At 39.8% G+C, this 27,327-nt stretch overlaps 2 long non-coding RNA genes across 13 annotated transcripts; one reads left to right on the top strand and one right to left on the bottom strand.

Annotated features, from left to right (window-relative positions):
- Positions 1-1,369: 1,369 nt before the first annotated feature.
- Positions 1,370-8,355, top strand: LOC109200894 (uncharacterized). Of its 4 annotated transcripts, none has more exons than XR_002060958.2 (5): positions 1,370-1,416; positions 5,471-5,582; positions 6,316-6,473; positions 6,905-6,963; positions 7,847-8,355. It is a non-coding gene; the product is annotated as an uncharacterized LOC109200894 (long non-coding RNA). The 4 variants fall into 4 exon arrangements; XR_003218964.1 differs by lacking the exon at positions 1,370-1,416 and adding an exon at positions 5,359-5,373 and having other exon boundaries at positions 7,847-7,861; XR_003218965.1 differs by lacking the exon at positions 1,370-1,416 and adding an exon at positions 5,367-5,381 and having other exon boundaries at positions 7,847-7,861.
- LOC112846124 (uncharacterized) lies at positions 4,958-27,327 on the bottom strand. 9 transcript variants are annotated; one of them, XR_003218961.1, is made up of 12 exons: positions 26,642-27,327; positions 26,286-26,392; positions 26,058-26,117; positions 25,871-25,961; positions 25,543-25,704; positions 18,685-18,763; positions 16,697-16,892; positions 16,125-16,598; positions 15,387-15,522; positions 15,042-15,173; positions 14,842-14,937; positions 14,104-14,682 (listed from the first exon to the last, which is right to left on the bottom strand). It is a non-coding gene; the product is annotated as an uncharacterized LOC112846124 (long non-coding RNA). The 9 variants fall into 9 exon arrangements; XR_003218955.1 differs by lacking the exon at positions 14,104-14,682 and adding an exon at positions 4,958-5,031 and having other exon boundaries at positions 26,286-27,325; XR_003218954.1 differs by having other exon boundaries at positions 26,046-26,117; positions 26,286-27,325.

The raw sequence follows: 27,327 nt of genomic DNA, 5'->3' as shown, positions 1-27,327 counted from the left end.
TTGACGTCACACTGTGCGCCACGTTTTTGTCTCGGTGCCATGAATTCCTACAATGGCAGACTTAGACAAAATACTGTTAATTTTAGTATATTCAGTGTTTAAATGCTTACATATACACACACAGTAACTGTCCCTTCACACATAGGACTAAGTGAACACTGTGATACGTCTGACCTTCAGTCCGAAGCTGAAACTCAGACCAGTCATAAAAGAAAGCACAAGTAAAACTTTTTTTATTCTCAAACATATCTTTGATTGTTAAGAATTTATAATCTTGTCTTTTGTACATATCTGTGATGCTTGAATACTGCAATATAACCACATAATATAGTCCAAAAAGTGTAAGTTTGTAAACTTTTTAAAAATGCAAAGCCATGTACACTTGTGCACTTCAAAAATTCCTTGTATACTGCACCTTCTTGCACATGTCCGTTTCCTGTGTGTGTTGTTATAAATCAAACTGTAACTTTAGGAAAAAATATGCCAAAAGAACATTTGTAATTACTTATGAACTTTTTCTACTTATTTCTTTAGACCAAATCCCCTGTACACATATAGTGACTCAGAGGATGAGCAGCCCACAAAAAAACGGTTTCCCCAGGCCCCTCGAGTGAAAATACCAGGTAATAAAATAATGTCTAGTGTCTGTGTACATATCTGTGTGTGACACATGGAAACTTTTTGGACAAGTTGTCTGTATTCTTAAATACTTTAAAAAATTTATCTTTTTCTAAACAGCCCTCACCACTCCGCAGTCTTCCCCCCAGCCCACTGACAGCAGGCATCATAATGCCCCTCCCAACTTCCAGCACCTTTCGCCACTCTGGCCAACACGTTCTCACTCCCAACTCGTCAAATGTGTGACGCATGGTCAGGCTCCCTCTGCTTCACTTATCGACGCGCAGGGTACCCCCCTGGCGTCGAGAATTGACGTGCAGGGTCCTCTCATTGAATACTATAGCGCTCCCTAAACGTTGTTTATTGACGACAAGAGATTGCCGTGGAAGAGCCTGTTGTCCGTATATTTATACATTTCCGAAATCACATTGTAGTGACGTGTACTGAACACAATATATTATATAATGTAAACAACTACCTGAGAAACAGCAGATACAGCAGCTAAATTAATTATAGGCTATTACTTTTGTATCGTTTATTGCATTTATGGAGGGAGAGGTGTATGCTGGGTAATGGCACAGCTAGCGACACGGTGACTTTATTCACCCGCTTCGGCTGTTATCAGTCCATATAATGGGCGTTATTAGCAGAAATCAGTCCCATAGATATGGGCCATCCACCTGCTAGATTGTTCAGAAGGTTGTTATCATCCATCCAGATGGAGGATCACTAACAGGAGCGTGGGAAGACTCCAGAATCCACTCTGGCTGGAATCCGGTGGATACAGCAGTGTTACAGGTAAGACCATTTAAACGGACAGCATTTATAGAATGACTATTAAAAGTCAGCGAGTGTCAATAATGTTAATGTGGTTATGTTAGTAATACACCGAGTGCTAATATAACAGCTTTAAGATGCATTTGTAGATATTATTACGTGTTTTACCGTCTTTATGGTGCTAGCTTAAAGTTACGGTGTAAACGTTAGCTTATATTGTAGTAAAGCTGTTACTGTTTAAACGATGTTGGGACAGAAATATTAGCTTCTGTCATGACTGATGAAGTTACTAGTTAATAAAGTTTCCAGTAAAGTGATTAATCGCAGCCACAGATTAACAGTAAATATCCCGATTAGCTTCAATGCATCTGTAATAAATATGTGCAAGTTTCAGTGCTTCGTTTAAACTGTATGATACTTATACTGACCCAGGGTCAGTGTAAATACAATCCTAGCTGTGTGAACAAAGCTATGGGCAGAAATCTGTGCCATCAGAAACTGAATTTGAATAAGTTAAATTTGAATTTGAATTACTCAGATTGAATCTGAATTGTAACTTGAATGAAAGCTTTTGAAAACTGAATTTGAATTAGTCTAATTTGAAATTGAATTTATGGTTTGAAAATGAATTGATTTGCTTTGAAACTGCATTTTATCCTTTAAAAATTCAGCTCTCGAATAATTTCAGATTCACTTCTCACCATTCAATTTCAGTTCCAAAATTCAGTTTTTTGGGACTTACATCCGGTTCCGGTTCAAGCGCAGATTAATAGAACTACAGACTGATAGCGTTACTGACGGGAATCTACAGCGTCTTGAGCTGAATTAAGACTTCAGAAGTCATTCGTCATGTCGAATGACCAGCGGATAAACTCTCAGGTTGGTAATAAATGTATTACATGTATAAGAACAAGCGTCATGTTAACAATTGATAGCCGTACAGTAACCTTTATGCTTATTGTAGCTGTTAGCTAAAAACGCTAATTTAGCGTAGTTTGCCCTGGATTCAGCTTTGACAAACAAACATGATCGACTGTTTCCAGTAGAATTCCAAAGTTGTCATCTTGTACCCTGTCAGAGCCCTGTATGCTTGCAGAGACCCCTACAGTAAGGAAACATGCAAAACAGTGTCCAAACCTTTGTATTTGAGCTTTATTTATGTCTTACACAGCATCCCAACTCTTTAGCGAACTTAATAACTTTAGCTAAAGTGAATAGTTAGTCTTATTCATTAGTGCAGCGTTACTGGATCACCTCTGTTTGAAGTGATATAATATGATATACAACTATCACTGTGTTTAACTACCATAATAATTCTTAGCGTACTGAGTGCATGCTTATTAGTTGTTTTTTTTAAAAACATACTGCTCCATTGCTATGTTTGACAGGCTGAAGTTGTCGGGTCACCTCCTAAATCGACCATCTTTTACAGGTGTTTTTGTGCCAGAAATGGAGTGTCCACTGAAGACTGAAGATACTGAATCTCTACGCCGTGCCATTGATCCCTCCTGTGCCTTCATCTAGACAAGAGACATTAACTTAACCACTCTCACATGCTCTGTACCTACATCACCTTCCCTGACAGTCGTAGCTTGGCTCATCTGAGGGTGAAATTATAAGAATGTGTTATTTTGCAAAGTGCTCTCTAGGGTTCCTAAATAAAATATGGCATTGAGGTCATTTCTTTTGAATTAATCCCTTCTTCTGAAATATAAGAACCTCTCCTGGTTTAAATGGCACTTTCTGTTCCTTACTTCCTGTTCCACTCCCAAACCCAAATAGATGCTGACAAGCTGACACAGTAATATGGAAGAGGGAGAGAAGCTGGAAAGGACTACTACAAATAAACCCAATGCCTAACAATGAAAAATGTAAAATAAGAACAATAATAATAATAATAAAGATAAAAGATGAAGTAACAAGTTTGTTGTTTTTTTGTTTATTCCAAATGATCATCCAGATGTCTGTGACATGTGATGACAAACACCATAATGGAAGGCCTTAGTCATCACATGCTTAAACTCATCATATATTTTTGCATATGCTGAACAGGCAGTCAGACATGCTGTAACTGTGGGGTAGAAAACTGCATGAACACCATACAGCAGGGGTCTCAAACTCCAGTCCTCGAGGGCATGGAAAAGTTGCATGACACCGGCTCTCGAGGACTGGAGTTTGAGACCCCTGTCATATTCCATATGACAGGTGTGGTTGAACTTCATGAAGACTCTGAAGTTTCTCTTCTCTTCTGGCAGGACAGGAATGTCGCCTTGTCCTGTGAGCCACCGTAAGGATGTACTTAGAGTAGAACTGGACTGTCACCGGCCTCAGGCTCTTCACCTTTTCAAAGACAAAGCAGTCATTTAGATAAAATATTAGATATTGTTTACCTGTAAATGCACAAAGAGAATTTAGAAATATAATTATTGTCAAGAGTGAACAAGCACTGATAGTGTAATTTACAGCTGTGGCCAAACGTTTAGAGAATGAGAAGTGTTGTTTATTTATAAAGTTTGCTGTTTCAGTGATGGTTATATATATTATTATATTGCTTCAAACAGAGGTGATCCAGTAACGCTGCACTAATGAATTAGACTAACTATTCACTTTAGCTAAAGTTATTAAGTTAGCTAAAGAGTTGGGATGCTGTGTAAGACATAAATAAAGCTCAAATACAAAGGTTTGGACAGCGTTTTGCATGTTTCCCTACTGTAGGGGTCTCTGCAAGCATACAGGGCTCTGACAGGGTACAAGATGACAACTTTGGAATTCTACTAGAAACAGTCGATCATATTTGTTTGTCAAAGCTGAATCCAGGGCAAACTACGCTAAATTAGCGTTTTTAGCTAGCAGATACAATAAGCATAAAGGTTACTGTACGGCGATCATTTGTTAACATGACGCTTGTTCTTATACATGTAATACATTTATTACCAACCTGAGAGTTTATCCGCTGGTCATTCGACATGACGAATGACTTCTGAAGTCTTAATTCAGCTCAAGACGCTGTAGATTCCCGTCAGTAACGCTATCAGTCTGTAGTTCTATTAATCTGCGCTTGAACCGGAACCGGATGTAAGTCCCAAAAAACTGAATTTTGGAACTGAAATTGAATTGTAGAACTGAAACTGAATGGTGAGAAGTGAATGTGAAATTATTCGAGAGCTGAATTTTTAAAGGATAAAATGCAGTTTCAAAGCAAATCAATTCATTTTCAAACCATAAATTCAATTTCAAATTAGACTAATTCAAATTCAGTTTTCAAAAGCTTTCATTCAAGTTACAATTCAGATTCAATCTGAGCAATTCAAATTCAAATTTAACTTATTCAAATTCAGTTTCTGATGGCACAGATTTCTGCCCATACAAAGCCTGGCTCCTTTAATCCTGCATGACAAACCTCAGGATGCAGGTTATTATTACTCTTTCCTGCTGGCACACCTGTCACACCTGAGAGTCAGCTAGAAACTTACAGTGACGTGGACATCATGCAAAGACTGCCAGACTCTGTAATACTGTAAATGATCAGTGACTCAGGTTAACACTAAACTTTAAACAGTACCTCTGTGTCTCTGTGTGTGCTGAACATCTGGAATCAGGATTTCATTCAGGCTGCATTGACTGTGGGACTTTTCTCTGTTAAAAACAGGTTGAAGACGGCTCAGAAACATTTGAAGATTAAAATTTAGCGTCATGGCTGCTGGTGGTGTGTAAAGCTTCTACTCAGCTGTATTTTTGTTACTAATTTATGTTTGTTGTTGCTTAACACAGATTTCAGAAGAGCAAATATGAGCACTGTTGCTTAATCCTTAATAGTTTAAAGCAGGACTGGATTGGAAATAAAAAAAAATCCAGATTCTTCTTCCACAGAAGTTTCATTTGTCAGTGTGGATCTGCTGAGTCACCTGAAGAACTCATTTCATTCTCCATGATGTTCATTTACAGAAATGTTTCACAGGAACTGATTCCTCCCAAAGGGTGAACTAGTGTGTTTCCATAATGATATGTTTTTCATATCTCGTTATGAATGTACTTCTTAAATGAAGGCAAGTGTTTGTCCTTTTTTGTTCCTCAGGTACAGTACGTGATATTAAGGGCAGGCGGTCATCACTGGGGGAAGAAAAGAAGCAGACGTACTTCCAAGAGGGAGCTACAGTGAGGACACAGCCTGGTCACTGAGGTCAGAGGTCAGAATCTGAAACAGGTTTATATTCTAGGGGTTATAAAAAATTCTAAATGTATTTATAAAGAAACCTTTAAATAATATTTTAAATAATAATCATAATTATGATTATTATTAGAAATATCAAACATTTAAGTGGATTTTCTGTCACACATATTGTCTTAGCCCTGCGATAACTGGCAGCCTGTCCTGTCTTTGTCCTGTATCAGCTGGGATAGGCTTCATCCTCCCGTGACCTTGAATTGGATACATTGTATTCCAATTATGTAATCTCATCATTTACAAACTCAAGGTATCCAATCAAAATATAAGCATTAATGGTAAAAATGGGAAAGCAGAAATAAGTGTGACATGAATGTAAATGTGTGAGTTGACATAGAGGACAGCTACATGTAGTCTGAAAAACCTTTGTTGTCAAGTTTGTAGGTCCATCACGAGACATTCTTACATAGAAGAGACTGTTAAAGTCTCTAACTCAGTGAAGCATTATTGTTCCAGTCTGTTTGGATAAATATAGTAAGCTGATGTTTGTGCATTTATTGACACATTTTCTTAAGTGCTTATCCAGTTCAGGATCACAGTGGAGCTGCAGCTGGATGTGTTCAGTAAAGAAACCTTACAAAAGTTAACATAAACCTGCATCTCTGTACGTTGTTGTCCACAGGATGAGAAAATCAAACTGGAAGACTGTGGAACATGTTAATAAATGTTTGTGTTTATCCCTGTGTCTTTCACAGGAGGCACTGAAAGGTTTCCCTAATAGTTCCTGGTGAATCAAAGCAGAACCATAAAGGTTGCTGGACTGCATGATGGCCTTACCCCTGAGCAGTCATCCTGTTAAAGGAGGAACCAGTTAGAAGCTGTTTTCAAAGTAGCTGAGCAGATTTCATCTCAAGTAAGCGATTAACTGTTTGTTCGTTTGTTCTGCCACTTAAAGAGCATTTAAGGACGTCTTTTGAGTGTCCAGTTGAATTAATTCTACTGGCTCTCATGGTCATTTGTGATTATGGACATATTTTTCATGTTTTCAACCATTTAGTAAATTCTATCTATTTAGTAATATCTGTCAGCTATAAAATATAATATAAATATAAAAATATCTAAATATCTCCTGCCCTTTATATTTTAATGATGTAAGACCAGATGTCTGTTATCGTGTTACATTAGCATTCCTCACATATCAATGAGATGCTGTACAGTACAATCCTACTGACACAGCAGAGGGATAACGACGGCTATTTAACATCGTTACACGACACATTCGAGCTGCATGATGCAGACAAAGTGACTAAATCATCTTTTTGTGGTTTATTGTCTTCAAACCAGCAGACAAAGCCGATGGCAGAAGATGTTTGGAGAAGAACTTCAGGCCGTGGACTGAAAAGGTATTTTTTTCTTGTTATCAAAAGACATTTGGAGTGACGGCTTCTACAGCTGTGCTGATGTGAAGCTTACAGTCTAAGAAATGACAGTGTTGATATTCAGCACAAAGAGAAAAGCTCACTTGTTTGAATTTATTTACAATCATAGTTTTTATACATTCTGACTGTAAACAGCTTTTACAGCTTTGATATTGTTTGACACTCGATGTCAGGTGATGGTATTTAATTTAAAGGTTTCTATGTCCCAATGAGCCATTTACACTGACCAGTGTTTCACTTTAACTGTAACACATTCATTATTTAGATCCAACATTTCTAAGAGAAATAACTGAATGTAAAAAATGGCAGCACTCAGACCAGGTTTATAGAGATATATGCATGCATTTAGTCATCTAGTCCTGGCAGACCCACCCTTTCCTCCCAAGTTAACTGCAACCCAAAAGAACTAGTGGGGCTATTTACACATTCACAACCAGTGTGGGGTAAAAAGAGCCACTAAAAACCTGTCAGCCTGCACAGCTACAGATGTGCTAAAAGCTATAAGAGTTAGAAGCTCTGCTTATGGAGAAACTTTCTAAGCCTAACAGGGGACAGGTACTCCTGCCCAATTAACATGATATAACCCCACATACAGCCCAGCCATAAAGTGAACCAAGTCATTTGGTTAAAGACAGCATGGGACCAAATGCATGTAACCAGCCTGCACCAACCTGACATTTCTTCCTCCTAAAGCCACTAGTTCCCACACTGGAGTTCCCCGACACTGTGTTAACTGTACTGAGCTTGTATCAACAGTTGCAGCAGGCTAAGCTACCTGAGAGACTGCATTGAACAATTGTTTCTATCTTAATGGTTTCAGCTCAGATGTTCTGCTTTTTCCTTTCAGTAGATCAAAGCAGCTCGTGCTCTGTCTGCTTCCATTCTGATGGCAAGAAGAAGAAGAAGAACAAGAAGAAGAATGCTTCAGCGAAGTGGCGTTCATGGTCTCAGTGGACAGTCATGGTCACACACTGCATGTGGTTTTAAAAGCAACATGTCTGTTCACCACAACAATGGAGATGTGTAATATTAGTGCAGCTACGGTTTGTTCTTGAACATCAGTTTTGTTTTCTACTTTGACCACTTAGAACAAAAAAAGTGTTGTTTTCAGATTCTTTCTTATAAATCTGTAAAGCACCTGTTCATTTTTATTACAATTAGTTTCACATAAATGTTAGTGTTTCCTTTATGATCTTTTAATGCTTACACTACACTGTACACGTCTACATTAGAGACATTTCTGTTACCTATGTATGAGACTGGGCTGCTTGACTACGATTTGGAAATGGATGCAAAATCACACAGATCGTGCTATTGTTTGTTTTTTAATATGATGGACCTAACACAGGAGGTATCTGATTAAGCAAAGATTAGTCCGATCCCATTTCTACCTGTCTCTACCGTTTCAACATTTCACTGAAGTTTGCTCAACTGTAACTGTCAGGATATATATTTATTCCAGCTCTCATAGGGCAAAGAAATGACTCAGACTTGTCAAATGTTCTTTGACTTGATACACAATATGAAGTTTTTCTTACAAATAAAACTATAATGACAAACATGAACAGCTGTGCTTATTTCTGAGACATGATTTTTTTTTAATGTGTTCATATTTAGACATTTGTATGCTGAAACTGTAATGGTGAACCTGAGGTGATGATCAGCAGAAGGCAAATATATATCAATAGAAAACAATATTGAAGTAATGTCTTTACCCTGTGCAGCGTGTGGACGCTGTGCACACAATCACCTTATTCACTGTAGTAAACGTGCACCGCTAGCTCACGTGATTGACTGTCTCCATGGTTACATCGTATATTATTAGCTATGTAAACAGCTTCCAAAGATACCGCCATAGCTCTCTGCAGCTGTAACACTTTCGCACTTTACAAATCATTTCACGTTTTTGATAGTTATGGATAAAGAATGTGTTTTAAAGACATGCTAGGCTGTTGCTATGGTGGTTGCTGTGGACTTGGGTGGACCGCGTCCGATTCCTGTTATTAGCTGTCCGCCGTAGGAAGGCTGCGTTCCGTTTAGAAGTAGCGACAGTCTGCAGTAACTCGAACTCAAACCCCGCTTTGTTCTGTAATTAAAGGGCTTTTACAGCCGTTCATGACACGCACGCACGCACACACACATAAAACACTTTGCCTCACCATGAGAATGCAACTTTATTAAAACAGTTAAAGTATCTGATATAGGATAGAAAAATGAAGCAACCAGAGATTTAATGGTGAAGACTCTGGGTTCTGTAGTTCACGTTTTACAGTCCTGAATGACTCACTGCACATCCATATAATTTATTGAAGAGGAGTTTAGAATGCACTTTACATTTAGACTGTTGCTGTTTAATTTTTTACATTGTTACCATGTCATGAATAAGGTTCACCTGCTGGGGTTTGATGGATCAGCTGGACAATACAGTCAAAGACAGACTTCACCCATCATATGCAAGAATCCTAGTTGGATTTTTGTTTTCACTCATATTTTAGAACCAAATATTGAAAACAATTCTGACAGACTGGATACCTGGTCAGGGTGTACATTACCTTGTACTCAAGCATCCCAGGACAGAGCCCTGCCCCACCATGAGCCTGGGTGGATACGTGGTTATAATATAAAATGACTGATACTGAATATGAATATTTCATGAAAATCAAATTATAATATGAATTCCTAGGTGTTTGTTATATCCAGCAAGAGATTGCCCAGATAGCAAGACGACATTGAATCTATGTTGATTTTTCATCCGAACCGTCGTATATGGTCGGGGTTGAAATGCCAATGTTGTAACAACATTGAAATACTGTGGTAAACCGACGGTCTTACTATAGAGACGTTGTAACGATGTTGATTCACCGTTGTTTTTTTTTCATTGATATTTGATCTATTTGTAGTCGACCAGGTGACAACAACAACGTCGAGAAAACGTCTATTTATAGTTGACGATCATTCGGCTCCGGTCACCATCAAAAACCATCGATTTGTAGTTGAGCATTAAATTGCATTGCAACTGATCGGGTATAAAGTACCAGAGAAAGTAGATTTATTGTTCATTTGTTATCAATGACTTGGTCTTGTTCACCAGCTTTAAAAAAATCATGTCTACGTGCAATTTATGTATAGTTGACTGGGAAATTAAAGCAGCGATCACTTGGACTATTCCGCAGCACCCCTCTCACATTGGTACATCCCCCCAGGTATTCATTGTCTTCTACAGTAGAGCGGGACATTTGATTTACTCTCAGCGGAATTGACCGGAGAAGGCATCAGGTCATGCACTGCACTGGCCTGCACCACGATTAGTATAAGGTAAGAATGAATGATTTTTTTTTCCTACTCGTTATTTCCATGTTTGCATTTGAATAACAGTAAAAAAAACTCGTTAATGTTGTACATTAACAAGTTTTTTACTGTTATTTACGAGCCCGAAATTGTGTCTACTTCTTACAATCCGGCAACAAATAAACTGCACTGCGAACAAAGTATATCAACAAAGAAAACATTTTCGTTTCATAATTTCTTCGTTATATTCCCTTACAAAGCTAGCTTTAACGCTTTGAGTTTTCCTTTGTTCTTGCCGTGGCCTCGGCGCTTGACCCAGACTTTCGCTCTGTAGTTGCTTAGTACTACAAAAAATTCTAAATCTGTGATATATGATTGATAAACGTAAAGTTAACTGTATAAACGTGTTCAATGACTTTGTTACTTTTGATGATTGGAGAGCACTCGTTTCAATTCGCACACGAAAACTTTAGACTCAGTTTGAATGCTCACGTGACTGTACGTTGCACGCTGACCTAACTTTACGTTGCACGCGTACATGACTTTCCGTTTGTGCCTTGTATAATGAATAAGGCTACGTCCACACGTACCAGCGTATTTTTGAAAACGCTGATTTTTCTATGCGTTTGCACCTTTTGTCCACACGTAATTTATGTCTGGCCGTACATTGTGTTTGTATTTCCAGGCACATTTCACGAAGCAGAACGCAGTCTTCAGAGATATCCACGTGAACGCTGTGATACGTCTGACCTTCAGTCCGAAGAAGAAACCCAGACCAGTCTTAAAAGAAAGCACAAGTAAAACCTTTTTATTCACAAACATATCTTTGATTGTTAAGAATTTATGATCTTGTCTTTTATACATATCTGTGGTGCTTGCATACTGCAATATCACCACATAATATAGTCCAAAAAGTGGAGGTTTGTAAACTTTTTAAAAATGCAAAGCCGTGTACACTTGTGCACTTCAAAAATTCATTGTATACTGTACCTTCTTGCACGTCTCTGTTTCCTGTGTGTGTTGTTAGAAATCAAACTAACTTTAGGAAACAATATGCCAAAAGCATATTTACAATTACTTAAGACCGTTTTTAATTTCTTTTCTTTAGACCAAATCCCCTGTACACATATACGGACTCAGAGGATGAGCAGCCTACAAAAAAACGGTTTCCCCAGGCCCCTCGAGTGAAAATACCAGGTAATATAATACTGTCTAGTGTCTGTGTACATATCTGTGTCTGACACAAGGAAACTTTTTTTGACAAGTTGTCTGTATTCTTAAATACTTAAAAAATTATCTTTTTCTAAACAGCCCTCATCACTCCGCAGTCTGCCCCCCAGCCCACTGATAGCAACCATCATAATGCCACACCCAGCTTCCGGCACCTTTTGCCACTCCGGCACAAACCGACACAGCTTTGCGATCTCGCCAGCATGCAGTCTGATGTCTTCCCTATAGATGGTATGCTTTTAAAAAAGTTTTAAAGCTGCATCACAATGTCATTGTACTCTTATCTAAAAAAAAAAAAAAAACCCAATTTATACTCCTGAATGTCATCTTGTTGTGATTTTTTTTTTTTTTTTTTCCTGCAGATTCCAGAGACTCTGTGAGGCCACTATTACAAGGCAAGTTTGAAAATCTTGGAATTTCACAGTTTACATGGTATAACAAATATATGTGACAGGCAAAAACTAGTAAACACTTTTAGCAGTTACAAGAACTAACAAATGAATATCCAACAAAAGGGAATAGAAATACATTGTACTGCCAATACTTTGGTTTATTCTTTGTATGACCTGAAAATCAGGCTTTAGGGAAAACTAAATGACATGTTTCTATCATCAATTACATGAAGTAAACACACAAGCACTTGCATACACATTTAAGACATGAGACACGCTAATTCCATCTCATAAAATGTGTCTATAGGTGAGACGCTTTGTGTTGATTGGTGCTGCTGGACCACACTGGAGGTGCGAGTCCGCCGTGTAATGGTTTATGCCATTACAAAGGAGCTGGCCTCTGTACTCAACTGGGCAGGGGAAAAAAAACCAAGGACCAGACAAAGCAAAAAAGGGCATTTAAAGAGACAGCGCTGTGCAGATGCATATTTGGTAAGTTTTACTGTTTATTGTAGTTTTATGAGCCTAAAGTGAACAATAAAGGGATCAATTGATGTGCTGGGTGCGTTTCACATTTCCTATGTTTTTTTTTTTTTGCTATATTACTTTGTCTTTCTTAATAACAAGACTTTCATGTCCGGTTAATCTGGAGATGGAGTCTTTGGTCTTCGGCTTGTTTTGTCCTCGGGTTGTACACTTTGTACAGCCCGAGGACCCCATGTTTTCTTTTTTTTTTTTTTTTTTTAAAGGATACACGGCACACCATGCTAAGACATCACATTTTCAGCTTATAGCTCTTTGGGAATCAAATGCAGCAGTTTGCTGATTTCCGCCTGGTGACTTTCATGTTTATCAGCCTAGGAGTTTACATACTTTCTCCCTGCTGAAGACAGTTAACAAGAGCTTATTCATGTGCTCTAATTCCCTTTTTTTTGTCTTTGTTTTTTTTTTGTGTGTGTGTCTATTTTTGTCCTAGATGGCCTGGCGCAGCAGGTAGGGGCGAACTCTATGTCTGAGTTGGTCTTTGCTTAAGCAGTCCAGAAATGGCTCAGATATGCTCCAGATCGTACGGGTGGCGCGCAGGACGCACATCATCCATCCCCATCCCGGAGTAAATAATAAAAAGTGACGTGAAACATAGAAATGTAAATAGGACACTTTGTCTTTTAATAAAGTATTTTGCAAATGATACATGTCTATTGACCTTTTTTGTTTTTTGGTTTTTTTTTTTTCAATAAAAAGCAACTGTGCAAAAGAGGTGGAAAATTAACACCATAGCTCAACAGTGTTTCAATATCAGAATCTGACATTGTTTCAATGTCAACAGTATTCGAAAATATAACGTCGAATCAATGTCAGGTTTCAACATTGATTCAACATCAAAACCTGACGTTGTTTCAACGTTAAAAATGGGTGCAAGAGTGACGTTGGGTCAACGTCACACTTCAACGTTGCTTCAATGACGTCGCCTGATATTGACTCAACATTGTTTCAATGTTTCCTTGCTATCTGGGTGATTACATATGTCTGAATTGTTAACCCTAACCCTAGCTCAACAGAGCACAATGCCCTGGACTGTCACTGGACATTACATGCTGTGAACATAAGTAGCTTTGATCACAGTTTATGTTGTAAAAGAGAAGGAATATTGAATATTGAAAAAAAGATCAACATTGTGATATTATGTCTTCCAAACTGACCAGAAACATGCTTGTCAGACTCTCACAGCACAGGATCAGACTCACTGTGCATGACGGCTCAGGCCAATGATGTCTGTTAGATTGTCAGTTGTTTAGTGCTTCTGTACAGTTAGGGTCACCATCTCTATTTCAGTATAATTAATATGCAGAAAACACTAGAAGTTGATTGTCTTCCAATATTCTAACATAATTAGAAAACTTTGACTTTGTAAGTACATATTGTTACAGTCCTAATGCCAATATGATTCTTCATAACTCCTGCTTTGAAATACTGAACTTTAAAATTGACCTGATGAAAGATAATTTACAGTGGCAGTCTGTCAGGATAATTCTGACTATAAGATCACTGTACTGATCTGAATCCTTCTGCAATGTGCTGTGAATGAATGCTGATGCAACTGACTGTGGGAAAGCTGTTAATAAAATGAATCTGTGACACATGCAACACATTCACAGAGGAAGAGGACACAAAGGGAGGACACGCAGAGGCTGTGTTACAGTCAGAAATCCAAATCTTTAGTCAAAAACAGGCAGCGGTTACAAGACAAGCAGTCCATTAAACAGTCTACAGGGTCAAACATGCAGAGAATTCAAACAGCAGTAAAAAAATAACTGGACACTGAAAAACTTAAAGCAATGTGTGACGCAATAAAAGGAAGCAGCGCAGTATATTCACTGAATTATCATCAATTACAAAAGAGAAAAACGACGATTTCTACGGATTATTTGCTTAATTGCAGTTAAGAGTGTGGCTGGTAAAGATGGAAACATACAGAATGTAAACTGTGTGAGTTTGGTGAACTTTGTTAGTAACAAATGAGGTAAAAAAACCCAAAACAGACAAAAGACAGAAAGAGGCTCTCAGTATTCATTAATAATTAGAAAGCATCTAAACATTCTGGTCGTGGATTTTTACAGTCTTAGTTCCGCTCGCTGTCATTATTATAATCATCATGATCAATGGCGAGGTCATGAGGTGGGCGGGGCCGTCTCTGGTGATGTCACCATGAAGGAACAGCATCTGGCACGTGTTGGTGAAACATCCCAGTACACTGGTGTAGTTTCCTCTCCAGCTGTTGGACATTTGACACGTCAACATTAAGGGGAAGAAGAAGAAACAGTGTTAGGTCAGGTGACCACATGGTTTCTAAAATAACTGACAGGAAGTAACCAGGCCGTTAGAAATGGATGGCATGTGTTTCTAGTTACTGTAGTTAGGTAACTCTACTTACCAAAAGCAAAGCTGCTGAATGTTGCAGGAACATGCTCATGTGTGGTGATCATTCAGTGCTGCAGGTCAGACAGTCCAAGACTGATATCCTGTCCATCTGAGAGTTTGAAAACACACATGCAACGATTTAATTGTATTACAGTCAAAGTGGGATGTTCATTTTTGTCCTTTAAAAATGTTTGTGTATTTGAAAGCACTAACATTTTATGATGACTCGGATCATCTCTCTCTAAGAGTGTCTCCTTTAAAGGAGAGACAAGTGTATCCACTGATCCACGTCACTTTACCTGGATGATGACTCCTCTCTCCCTCACTCAGAAACTGGAGATTTACCTACATCATTACAAAAACATCAAAAACTTCTCCCTTTGATTCCATTTCTCCATTCCTGGTGAACATCAGGCAACAAATATCTCAATAAATCACAGTAAAATGTAAAGCACATATTTTCTCTGCTTTGTCTAACCTCTGCAGAGCCTCTGTCAAGAAAAACAAATCTGTAAGCATAAAACAAATACACATTTCATAACACTGCACTGGACAAACCTCGGTCAGTTGATTTCCTCTGTGCAGTGCAGACGAGCATCAGTCAGCAAGTCAAGGTGGTGAGATGGACTCGTGTCCTTGGTGACTCTGCTAGTTCTTCTGAGGAAACACCACCGTCTCTCCACACCATCACCATCTGTGAGCATAGATCAGAATATATATATATATATATATATATATATATATATATATATATATATATATATACATACATATATATATATATATATATATACATACATATACACATATATATACATATATATAGATAGATAGATATATATGTATATATATTTCATTTAACAATTGCAACTGAAAGAAATTAAATATTGAACAAAAATATATTGTCACATTCTGCATTCTCAAATACAAATTTCACAAAGTAAATTTTTAATTAACAGAAAAAATATGAATTACAAAAAATAATTGTATATTATTAAAATATTATGCAACTGTGACCAAAGTCTGAATCTTCATTACAGTACTGTGGACTTACTGCTTGTATAATAGTGATAAACTTTAGGGGAGATCATGATGACAGAAAACTGTAAACAACACTCTAAAGTGTCAAGCTTCTTTTCTTGTTTCTGTGACCTCAGCACGCTGACAGACCTGAAGTTGCTACAGATTTTAAAAAGTGATAATTACAGGGAAGAAACTTCTCTTTTTCATCGCTTTAATCAAACATTTGATGCCTCAGCTGTCTCAGTCCTAAAGCATTCTGCAACTACAACTAACCTGAGGAGGCTTGGATTTGGCTGCAGGTGCCCCTGTACATCCTTCTCAGCAGCACACATGTGGGTACAATTTAATCACACTTCTTCCTGAGCTTTGCTTCATCACAAGACTAAAGGTGGCATCCCGTGTCACAGTCTTATCATCATCCAATTGGAGAAGAAACATTTACAGGCCTCCTGGTTTTGTTTTCTGATCCTGCAAAAAGACTGAGGACAACAAAGCCCAGAGAACACGAGATACACAACATCCAACATTCAGACTCAACAGCCTCCATAAATGAAGAGCACCAGGTTGGTCCAGTTATACTAGATATAAGCATACTTCACATTACTGTGTATCAATAATAATCAAGAGACAAACTTTGAAGATGCAGAGCATGATGTCCCATCATCAGACTGCAAACAAATATCCACCAGGCTTCTTTGTTGGCAGAGGTGATGATTCTCCCATCAGGGATCAGTAGCGTGTATTAACCTGTGGTATAAGCAGCAGTCAGTGAAATGTTACTGTTTCAGATAAGAAATCTGCCACATAAAAGCCAGGGTGGGAGGGATCTCTACAAACTGACTTACCTCTGCAAGTGTGAGGCTGTTCCTCCAGCCTCAACAAAAATCTGACTCTCCAGTCACAGACAAACAAAAAAACTCCAGCTGGGAGATAGAAAACGCTGCCTGGGTCTTGCTGGATGTTGCTGGTCAGAGTCCACACATTAGCAGAGTGCTGCTTGGTCCCACTGACCCATGTGGACAGCGACTGTGGAGAACTGTTCTGGAAAACGGAAAAGAGAATTAAAATGACAAAAAGCCAAATTTCCACAAAGACTCTCTTAGAATCAGCAATCAGAAAATCATTGGTTCATATTACAATTAAATATGACCAGGCTCCTTAAATGTAAGCAGTTAAGATCTGATTTGATTTACATCCTTCACACAGCACATGTGTCCAGGCTGTCAGGTAAACATAGAATTAATCTCAGGTAACATGACTCACAGTAGAGATTCAGTAAGAAAGATTGCCAGCTCTAATATTATTACCACACCAACAGCTCAGATTTCTAGAAGTATTTAAACAAATGTCTTCTGAATATTCAATTCAGGTTCACAGTGGGGGGGGTGTATCATGGAATTTTGTAAATAAAGTCTGCAACACAGAAAGAGCTGTGATCAAGCTATTTATTACTGCGCGCAGGAGAGCCAACACACAGTTCACAGTCATGTCAGCTCTGCCACAGAGGTGGTGCTCCTACTCCTTTATGCATTCCAAGAAAGAGGGAGGAAGTTACAAACTGATCATACCACACTTCACGCGTCTCGCTATGAAACCTAACGGATCAATGGTTAAGCTGTTTTGTGCCCTTGGCCTTATCAGCACCTCTAAAGGGAGTTGTTTTCTCAAACTGCTGACGCTGAAGTAAGTTCATCTAGTTTTAGAAACTTTCACTGAACAGTCTATAACAGTGTCACAACTAAGCATATGCATAAGCACTTAAATACCTTAAATGAGAATAATAGAAAATTTCTATTAGAGCCTGTCCCAGTAGTCATAGGTAGAGCACACCTGGACAGGTACCAGTCTGTCAGAGGACTAACACAGAGACAGACATCAGAGTAACAAATCGATTTAAAATTAATGTAAGCTTGCTGCAGCTGTATGTATGAACATGTGTTTCTGTGCTCACAGTCCACCTCTCAGGAACCTGCAGTTCATTTTAAGTCTACTTTAAACAGACCTCACAAAAGGCTGATGTGGCTGGATCAGTAGTCTGATTTAAGTACGATGCCTTTGGCCAGGGATTAATCTGGCGCATCGCTTCACTGCAGTCTTACATATTATCCCCACACCTGAATAAAAAATATTGATATTTACAAATAACAGATTCAGCTGATGCAGCCTGACTCAATCTGATTCCAGATGTTCAGCACACACAGAGACACAGAGGGACTGTTTAAAGTTTAGTGTTAACCTGAGTCACTGATCATTTACAGTATTACAGAGTCTGGCAGTCTTTGCATGATGTCCACGTCACTGTAAGCTTCTAGCTGACTCTCAGGTGTGACAGGTGTGCCAGCAGGAAAGAGTAATAATAACCTGCATCCTGAGGTTTGTCATGCAGGATTAAAGGAGCCAGGCTTTGTTCACACAGCTAGGATTGTATTTTACACTGACCCTGGGTCAGTATAAGTATCATACAGTTTAAACGAAGCACTGAAACGTGCACATATTTATTACAGATGCATTGAAGCTAATCGGGATATTTACTGTTAATCTGTGGCTGCGATTAATCACTTTACTGGAAACTTTAGTAACTTCATCAGTCATGACAGAAGCTAATATTTCTGTCCCAACATCGTTTAAACAGTAACAGCTTTACTACAATATAAGCTAACGTTTACACCGTAACTTTAAGCTAGCACCATAAAGACGGTAAAACACGTAATATGCATCTTAAAGCTGTTATATTAGCACTCGGTGTATTACTAACATAACCACATTAACATTATTGACACTCGCTGACTTTTAATAGTCATTCTATAAATGCTGTCCGTTTAAATGGTCTTACCTGTAACACTGCTGTATCCACCGGATTCCAGCCAGAGTGGATTCTGGAGTCTTCCACGCTCCTGTCAGTGATCCTCCATCTGGATGGATGATAACAACCTTCTGAACAATCTAGCAGGTGGATGGCCCATATCTATGGGACTGATTTCTGCTAATAACGCCCATTATATGGACTGATAACAGCCGAAGCGGGTGAATAAAGTCACCCAGTCGCTAGCTGTGCCATTACCCAGCATACACCTCTCCCTCCATAAATGCAATAAACGATACAAAAGTAATAGCCTATAATTAATTTAGCTGCTGTATCTGCTGTTTCTCAGGTAGTTGTTTACATTATATAATATATTGTGTTCAGTACACGTCACTACAATGTGATTTCGGAAATGTATAAATATACGGACAACAGGCTCTTCCACGGCAATCTCTTGTCGTCAATAAACAACGTTTAGGGAGCGCTATAGTATTCAATGAGAGGACCCTGCACGTCAATTCTCGACGCCAGGGGGGTACCCTGCGCGTCGATAAGTGAAGCAGAAGGAGCCTGACCATGCGTCACACATTCAACGAGTTGGGAGTGAGAACGTGTTGCTCTGGCAGAACACTCCAAACGACACAGCTTTGCAATCTCCCCAGCATGCAGAGTCTGATGTTGAGGCCTTCCCTATAGATGGTATGCTTTTAAAGTTGTTTTAAAGCTGAATCACAATGTCATTGTGCACTTATCTTCAAAACACCAGTTTATACTCCTGAATGTCATCTTGTTGTGATTTGTTTTTCTGTAGATTCCAGAGACTCTGTGAGGCCACTATTACAAGGCAAGTTCGAACATCTTAGAATTTCAGATTTTACATGGTATAAATGGTAAATGGCCTATATTTGTACAGCGCTTTAACTAGTCCCTAAGGACCCCAAAGCGCTTTACACATTCAGTTATCCACCCATTCACACACACATTCACGCACTGGTGATGGCAAGCTACATATACAAATATCATATATATGTGACAGGCAAAAACTAGCAAACACTTTTAGCAGTTAAAACAACTAATACTTGAATGCAGAATGTTACACCATCACTTATGGATATATTAGTTTTTCGCCTCTCACTGCTTAAGCCATTAATATTTCTGGAATTGTTCTTTGAAACAGATGTGACCTCACAAAAGATGTTAACTATGCTGTCAGACCTGACGAGATCTCTTAACGAACTCCGTGAGGAGGTCAGAGCCATCTGCAATACCAGCTCCAATGAATCGGTAGATGCTGGGGTACTCCCTTTGGATTTGCCCTTGCACAACATTGAGGAGCTAAACAATGCAGAGGCAGCTCTTCAATCGCAAGAGGCAAATAAGGCAATGGTAAGTATATAAAGCTTATGTACACTTTGTAACTATAAAGTGTAATAGCTGTCAGATGTGATTTAAATGCATAACAACGGCATACACACAAGCACTTGCATAAACATTTAAGACATGAGACACGCTAATTCCATCTCTTAAAATGTGTCTATAGGTGAGACGCTTTGCCTTGATTGGAGGGACCACACTGGAGGTGCAAGTCCGCCGTGTAATGGCTTATGCCATCACAAACGAGCTGGCCTCGGTACTAAACTGGGCAAGGAAAAAAACAAAGGACCAGACGAAGCAAAAAAGGGCATTTAAAGATACTGCGCTGTGCAGATGCATATTTGGTAAGTTTTACCGTTTATTGTAGTTTTATGAGCCTAAAGTGAACAATAAAGGGATCAATTGATCTGCTGGGTGTGTTTCACATGTCCTATGTCCGGTTTTTGCTATATTACTTTGTCTTTTTTAATAACAAGACTTTCATGTCTGGTTAATCTGGAGATGCAGTCTTTGGTCTTCAGCTTGTTTAGTCCTCGGGTTGTAGTTTGTACAGCCCGAGGACCCCATGTTTATTTTGTTTTAAAGGATGCACGGCACACCATGCTAAGACTTATCACTTTTTCCGCTTATAGCTCTTTGGGAATCAAATGCAGCAGTTTGCAGATTTACGCCTGGTGACTTTCATGTTTATCAGCCTAGGAGTTTACATACTTTCTCCCTGCTGAAGACAGATAACAAGAGCTTATTCATGTGCTCTAATTCACTTTTTTTGTTTGTGTGTGTGTGTATTTTTGTCCTAGATGGCCTGACGCAGGCCCACCTGACTGAGGGTGGCTGTGGCTCAGGTGGTAGAGCAGATCAGCTACTGATCGGAAGGTCGGTGGTTCGATTCTTGGCTTCCCCGATCTGCATGTCAAGTATCCTTGGGCAAGATACTAACCCCAAATTGCCCTCTGATGCGTTCATCGGAGTACGAATGTGTGTGAATGCAGGTTAGTTTGCACTGTGTTTAGAAGTACTTGTACGAGTGGGTGTGATTGGGTGAATGAGGCATGTTGTATAGAGCGCTTTGAGTACTCCGGGAGAGTAGAAAAGCGCTATACAAGAATCAGTCCATTTACCATTTACGCAGCAGTTAGGGGCAAACTCTCTGTCAGAGTTTGTCTTTGCACAGGCAGTGCAGAAATGGCTCCGATACGCCCCAGACCGTTTGGGTGGCGCAGGACGCACATCATCCGTCCCCATCCCGGAGTAAAAACTACAAAGTTATGTTAAAATATAAATGTAAATAGAAAACTGTGTTTTAATAAAGTATTTAGCAAACGAAACATGTCTATTGACCTTTTTTTGTTTAGTTTTTTTTTTTCCCTGTTACATCACATGCAATGCTTTCTTATTTTAGGATATTAATATTGACATGTTACATTGTGAGACATTTGATTTTTATAAAGGGTGTCCAGTTTGAGGAATAAGTGCAATTATGTGTTTAGGTGGTTTAAGTATTGATGGAAACATGCAGTAGTTTAGTATTGGTTAAAATAACTATAAAGAAAGGTAGATTTCCAGTCATGAGCCATAGCTCAACAGTGTTTCAATATCAGAATCTGACATTGTTTCAATGTCAACAGAATTCGAAAATAGAACGTTGAATCAATGTCAGGTTTCAACATTGATTCAACATCAAAACCTGACGTTGTTTCAACGTTAAAAATGGGTGCAAGAGTGACGTTGGGTCAACGTCACACTTCAACGTTGCTTCAATGACGTCGCCTGATATTGACTCAACATTGTTTCAATGTTTCCTTGCTATCTGGGTATTTTACATGTAGTTTTTTTTTTCCTGTGTAATAATATTCAACATTGCTATCAATACATTTTTCAAATAATGCCTCTCTGTGCAAAATGGGTTTAAAAACATAGGGATACTGTTAGTCCGTGATTTAGACAGGGGGAACAAATCGTGGCAGGATGAGCCTGATACTATTTGTATCCCACTGTAACTTTACTGTATAAAGAGCTAACATCTCCAAAATGTCAGGAGTAGTTAGTTATTACAACAAGGGTTTGTGAACTAAAAATCAAGAATGTTGGATACTGTTTGTCCGTGATTTGGAGAGCCCAGCGCTGCTCCCGACGAAGGGAAAACCAATTCTGCAGAGGAGACCTACCTTGGCACTTGTGCAGGTGAAGCCAAAGGGAAGATATGCTTCACCATATTTTCTAGTCTTTGGCTTAGAATGAAGTTGGTTTGGAAACATATTCAGCGATGCTTCAACTCCTGCTTTGCATTTGTGGAGGCGCCCCGTGCTAGCAGTGTCCAAGCGTTTTGTCCCCCCCTTTTCATACCGCCCCCCCCCCCCCCCCCCCCCTGCAATGGTTCTGCGCCCCCTTGCGGGGGCGGGCCCCACACTTTGAGAAGGTCAGCACTAAGTTAACCTGACAAGATGATGGTAACAGAATCACATGCTTAACATACTATTTGATTCTCATGAGCTTTATTGCGTGTGTGTATGTGTTAGTAGGATTAAGGCATTTTTCTGTTTGTGTGTGTGATTTTGTGTCCTATTTTGTGGTGCTCCAAGACACTTTCTCAATTTTCCCATTTAAAGCAGTCAGTTTTCCTCCCAGATTAATTAACCCAATTTGATTTCCCACACTAAACAACAGCATTCCTCCCCTCCTCCTTCCACTGTGGTCTTATCTCCCCCATGCAGCAGTCCAGTGGCAGTTCTTCTCTTCAGCTTTGTCCTGTGCAATCCCACTGTCTCGTTCATTGCCATTTCACTCCAAGCCATTTCAAAACCACTCCATTTCACCAACTCTCAAACTTAAACAGTCTTCTCAAAGGTCCACTCACACACAGTGAAGTTGTAGCTTAAACGCATCTCCATCCATCCAGTCATGATGATGGCATTTTTCTCCTTGTTGATGCCATTTGCCCATACTGCTGGTGCTGCTGGGTCTCTCACTGCTCAGGACAATGCTGTTGTCTCTTGGCCTGCCATGTTGTTGCTTTTGGAACTGCATTTCTTGTCTTCAGGGAGAGGTTAGTGTTCTTGGAGCTTGCTTTTCAGGATGAGGAACACATGGAAGTGAAGCTACAAAAACAATTCAGCCAAACCTCGGCCTAAGTGTTTCTAATAATGTTAATCTATAATTTTACTCTGACTGCTGCCTGTGGAAAATTGATCCAGGTCTGTTTCCCCACCTGGAATTGACAGACTGAGACATTTTGATAATTCGTCCTTTGGAGGGAGCCCATTTCTGCCGATTGTATCCCCGCTCTCGTTCTTTCGGTCACTACCCACAGCTCGTGACCATAGGTGAGGGTAGGGGCGTAGATTGACCGATAAATTGAGAGCATTGCTTTTACATTCAGCTCTCTCTTCACCACAACAGACCGGTACAGCGTCTGCGTCACTGCGGCCGCAGCATTAATCCGTCTGTCAATCTCCCGTTCCCTTCTCTCATCACTTGTTAACAAGACCCCGAGATACTTAAACTCCTGCACTTGGGGCAGGAACTCGCCCCTGACCCGGAGTGGGGACTCCACCCTGTTCCAGCTGAGGACCATGGCCTTAGATTTGGAGGTGCTGATTCACATTCCCACCGCTTCACACTCGGCTGCAAAACATTCCAAGGCGGCTGGAGGCCATCACCCGATGAAGCCTACATCATCCGCAAAAAGCAGAGATGAGATCCTGAGACCACCCAAGGTAAAGCCTTCCACCACTTGGCTACGCCTAGAAATTAGTCACCGATTCTGCACCGATAAAACAATGAAGTTCAAAAATATATTTTTCATGCCTAAAGGTGAATAAAAATACTTGAGAAAAAAACCTGATTGAGGTTGTCATAATTCGTGAATTAAAGGGTTAGACTGAATAATTGTTCTTACTACTTATTATTACGGCCTTTCAAATGTATATCATTAATTACAGTTAAAGAGAAGAGAATCGCTCTCCGTGAATCGCTACCTTATCGTGGTGGAGAGGTTTGTGTGTCCCAGGGATCCCAGGGGCTATGTTGTCTGGGGGCTTTTTCCCCCTGGTAGGGTCTCCCATGGCAAATTGGTCTTGGGTGAGGGACCAGACAAAGAGCGATTCAGAAGACCCTTATGAAGAGAATATCGAGGGAACGGTTTACCCTGCCCGGGATAGGGTTACCGGGGCCCCGCCCTGGAGCCAGGCCCGGGGAGGGTGCCCGAGGGCGAGCGTCTGGTGGCCGGGCCTTAGTCCATGGGGCCCGGCCGGGCACAGCCCAAAGAGGAGACATGGGCCCATCCTCCCGCAGGCCCACCACCCGCAGGAGGCGCCATAGGGGTCGGGTACATTGTGTGCTGGGCGGCGGCCAGGAGCGGAGGCCCTGGCGGACTGATCCCCGGCTGCCAAGACTGGCAATAGGGACATGGAATGTCACCTCTCTGGTGGGGAAGGAGCCTGAGTTAGTGCATGAGGTTGAGAGGTTTTATGGTCTGATGAAACAAGAGTGAGTCTTGATGGGCCAGATGGATGGGCCCGTGGCTGGATTGGTAAAGGGCAGAGAGCTCCAGTCCGACTCAGACGCCAGCAAGGTGGAGGTGGAGTACTGGTTTGGGCTGGTATCATCAAAGATGAGCTTGTGGGGCCTTTTCGGGTTGAGGATGGAGTCAAGCTCAACTCCCAGTCCTACTGCCAGTTTCTGGAAGACACCTTCTTCAAGCAGTGGTACAGGAAGAAGTCTGCATCCTTCAAGAAAAACATGATTTTCATGCAGGACAATGCTCCATCACACGCGTCCAAGTACTCCACAGCGTGGCTGGCAAGAAAGGGTATAAAAGAAGAAAAACTAATGACATGGCCTCCTTGTTCACCTGATCTGAACCCCATTGAGAACCTGTGGTCCATCATCAAATGTGAGATTTACAAGGAGGGAAAACAGTACACCTCTCTGAACAGTGTCTGGGAGGCTGTGGTTGCTGCTGCACGCAATGTTGATGGTGAACAGATCAAAACACTGACAGAATCCATGGATGGGAGGCTTTTGAGTGTCCTTGCAAAGAAAGGTGGCTATATTGGTCGCTGATTTGTTTTTGTTTTGTTTTACAGTAATAGTCACCTGCACACACAGATATCCCCCTAAAATAGCTAAAACTAAAAACAAACTAAAAACTACTTCCAAAAACATTCAGCTTTGATATTAATGAGTTTTTTGTGTTCATTGAGAACATGGTTGTTGTTCAATAATAAAATTATTCCTCAAAAATACAACTTGCCTAATAATTCTGCACTCCCTGTAGACAACGCAGCCCTAATCACAATCATAATTTGTTGGAAAACGTATTTAAGTTTCCTATTGATTTATCATAGAACTTGAAGTTAATGGCTGAATGCATGGTGATGAGACCTATCATTCAATCTACATTTTATAGCGTATGAAACTGCTCACCTGGACATGAACCTGAGCTCGGCTGATTAAGATTAGTGTCTCCTGTCCATCTTTCTTTAGCAAAACTTGAATAATACCACTGCTTACCTCTTATTGAATCTTTGGGTGCAGACTTAATTGAAGAGCCTCGTATAAACAGGCAGGGTGTGATGTTTAGGGAAACCAAAGAATACAGGCGCCATCATTTCTGCCAGAAGACTCATGGGGTGCAACGAAGCTTTCAATGTGGACTGGCTAGATACCTTCCTTCTGCATTCAGAAAGAAAACAAGAAGGGCATACACCATAAACAATAATAACTGACAAAAATAATGAGACAAGAAATTAAAGTAACAAAATAAGTGCAAATCAAGTTTCCCTGTGTTGCAGTGTAGCTGAATGTTTTTCAACAATTTGATTTACGGTAAAACACATACCAAATATTTCCAGCCAAGGTTTGTTTCAATCTTCAGCATGTTTTTCCTGCCATTGTCTTGAAACTGTTTCATCTGTCCCTCTCATTTGATGCTGTTTACAAAAACAAAACAGCAATATTGTAAAGGGAAAAAGGAAAATGAATTTAATGGAAAAAAAAGAAAAGAAGATTATGACCTGAAATCTCACCATTTCCTGAGAGTCACGGGTCCTTTGAGTATCCTTATGGTTTCTGCTCAAATTCAGTGTCTGAAAAGGGCAGGAACAAAACAAACCTTTTTAATCATAAAGAGAGAGTTCTGACACTGACGTTCACACATCGCCATTGCACATGTAAACGAAGAAACCACCGCCACACCAGTGACATGGGTGGGGGCAGAGTGTCTTCGGTAAAAATGAGCCTTAAACGCGCCATACCTGGTGTATGTCTGCTTGCAGCCTGCTTCAATACACCGAAAGAAACAACGTGGCTCATTCCGATGCAGTTTACAATGAAGCACGTAGCCCCTTGATGACTGAACTACCTTACCACAGAAATTACAGGTTAACATAACTCCATGTACTTTGGTAATTCCTCCCTAGCGAATTAAGCACGCCAAACACAGAAACTAATCCAGAGCAATGCTTCCCTCCTGACAGTAATGCTAACTCAACTCACAAATGCTAACTAAATTCACAACCTCACTCATAAAAAACGAACTGCTAAAATTATCTATAAACGCTGGGCTGGTGGATTTTTATAACAGAGATAACTTGAAGTTGCATGTACTCACCTCACCTCGAACTAATTGTAAGCTGCCAGGATGTCTACAAATTCCGAAGATGCTGTGGTCCAAGCAGCAATAAATGGCGCTAATATACGAGTTCAAAACTGTGTCCGGTAGCGAAGCCAACTTGAGTCTCCTGCATGAAAAAAGGAGCGGTTGGCACACAGCTCAGCAGCGCGCCGCGCTATTGGTCATTTTCAGGTGACATCATCCCGCAATATAATGTCGCTCTTTGTTTCTTTAGGAGGAGATTCGAATTTGATCAGAAGTCACAGACCGCTGCAGCCACGTCTTGCCTTGCTTCCCCTTTTTTTGGTGAAATGGTTCGCTCATACTGCACAATGTTGCTACCAGAATTTTTTTTTTCTGTACACAGTTTACCAGCAGTTTAGCTACCAATCAACAGCGATCACACAAACTCAAAATTTAAGGCGGACCCACTTAAGGTGGTCTGATAATATGGCGTGAAACACAACAACATAAAGTTGTTTTAAAAATAATAATTAAAAAAGATTATTGAAATCAATTTTATTCACAACCATAAACTTTATTTTTAACATCTTCTTTTGCTGTTGATTTTTTTTTTATCAGAAGGTTAACAATGATATACTGCAGGCCTAACTTTTAATCTGTATATCAGTATCTGAATTTAAAAAAAAAAAAAAATACTATCAATTTTATTGTCTGATATT

The sequence above is a fragment of the Oreochromis niloticus genome, linkage group LG3 (assembly GCF_001858045.2).
Source record: "Oreochromis niloticus isolate F11D_XX linkage group LG3, O_niloticus_UMD_NMBU, whole genome shotgun sequence".
NCBI lineage: Eukaryota > Metazoa > Chordata > Actinopteri > Cichliformes > Cichlidae > Oreochromis > Oreochromis niloticus.
Note: the sequence above shows the minus strand (reverse complement) of the source record. Positions and strands in the feature narration are given on the sequence as shown.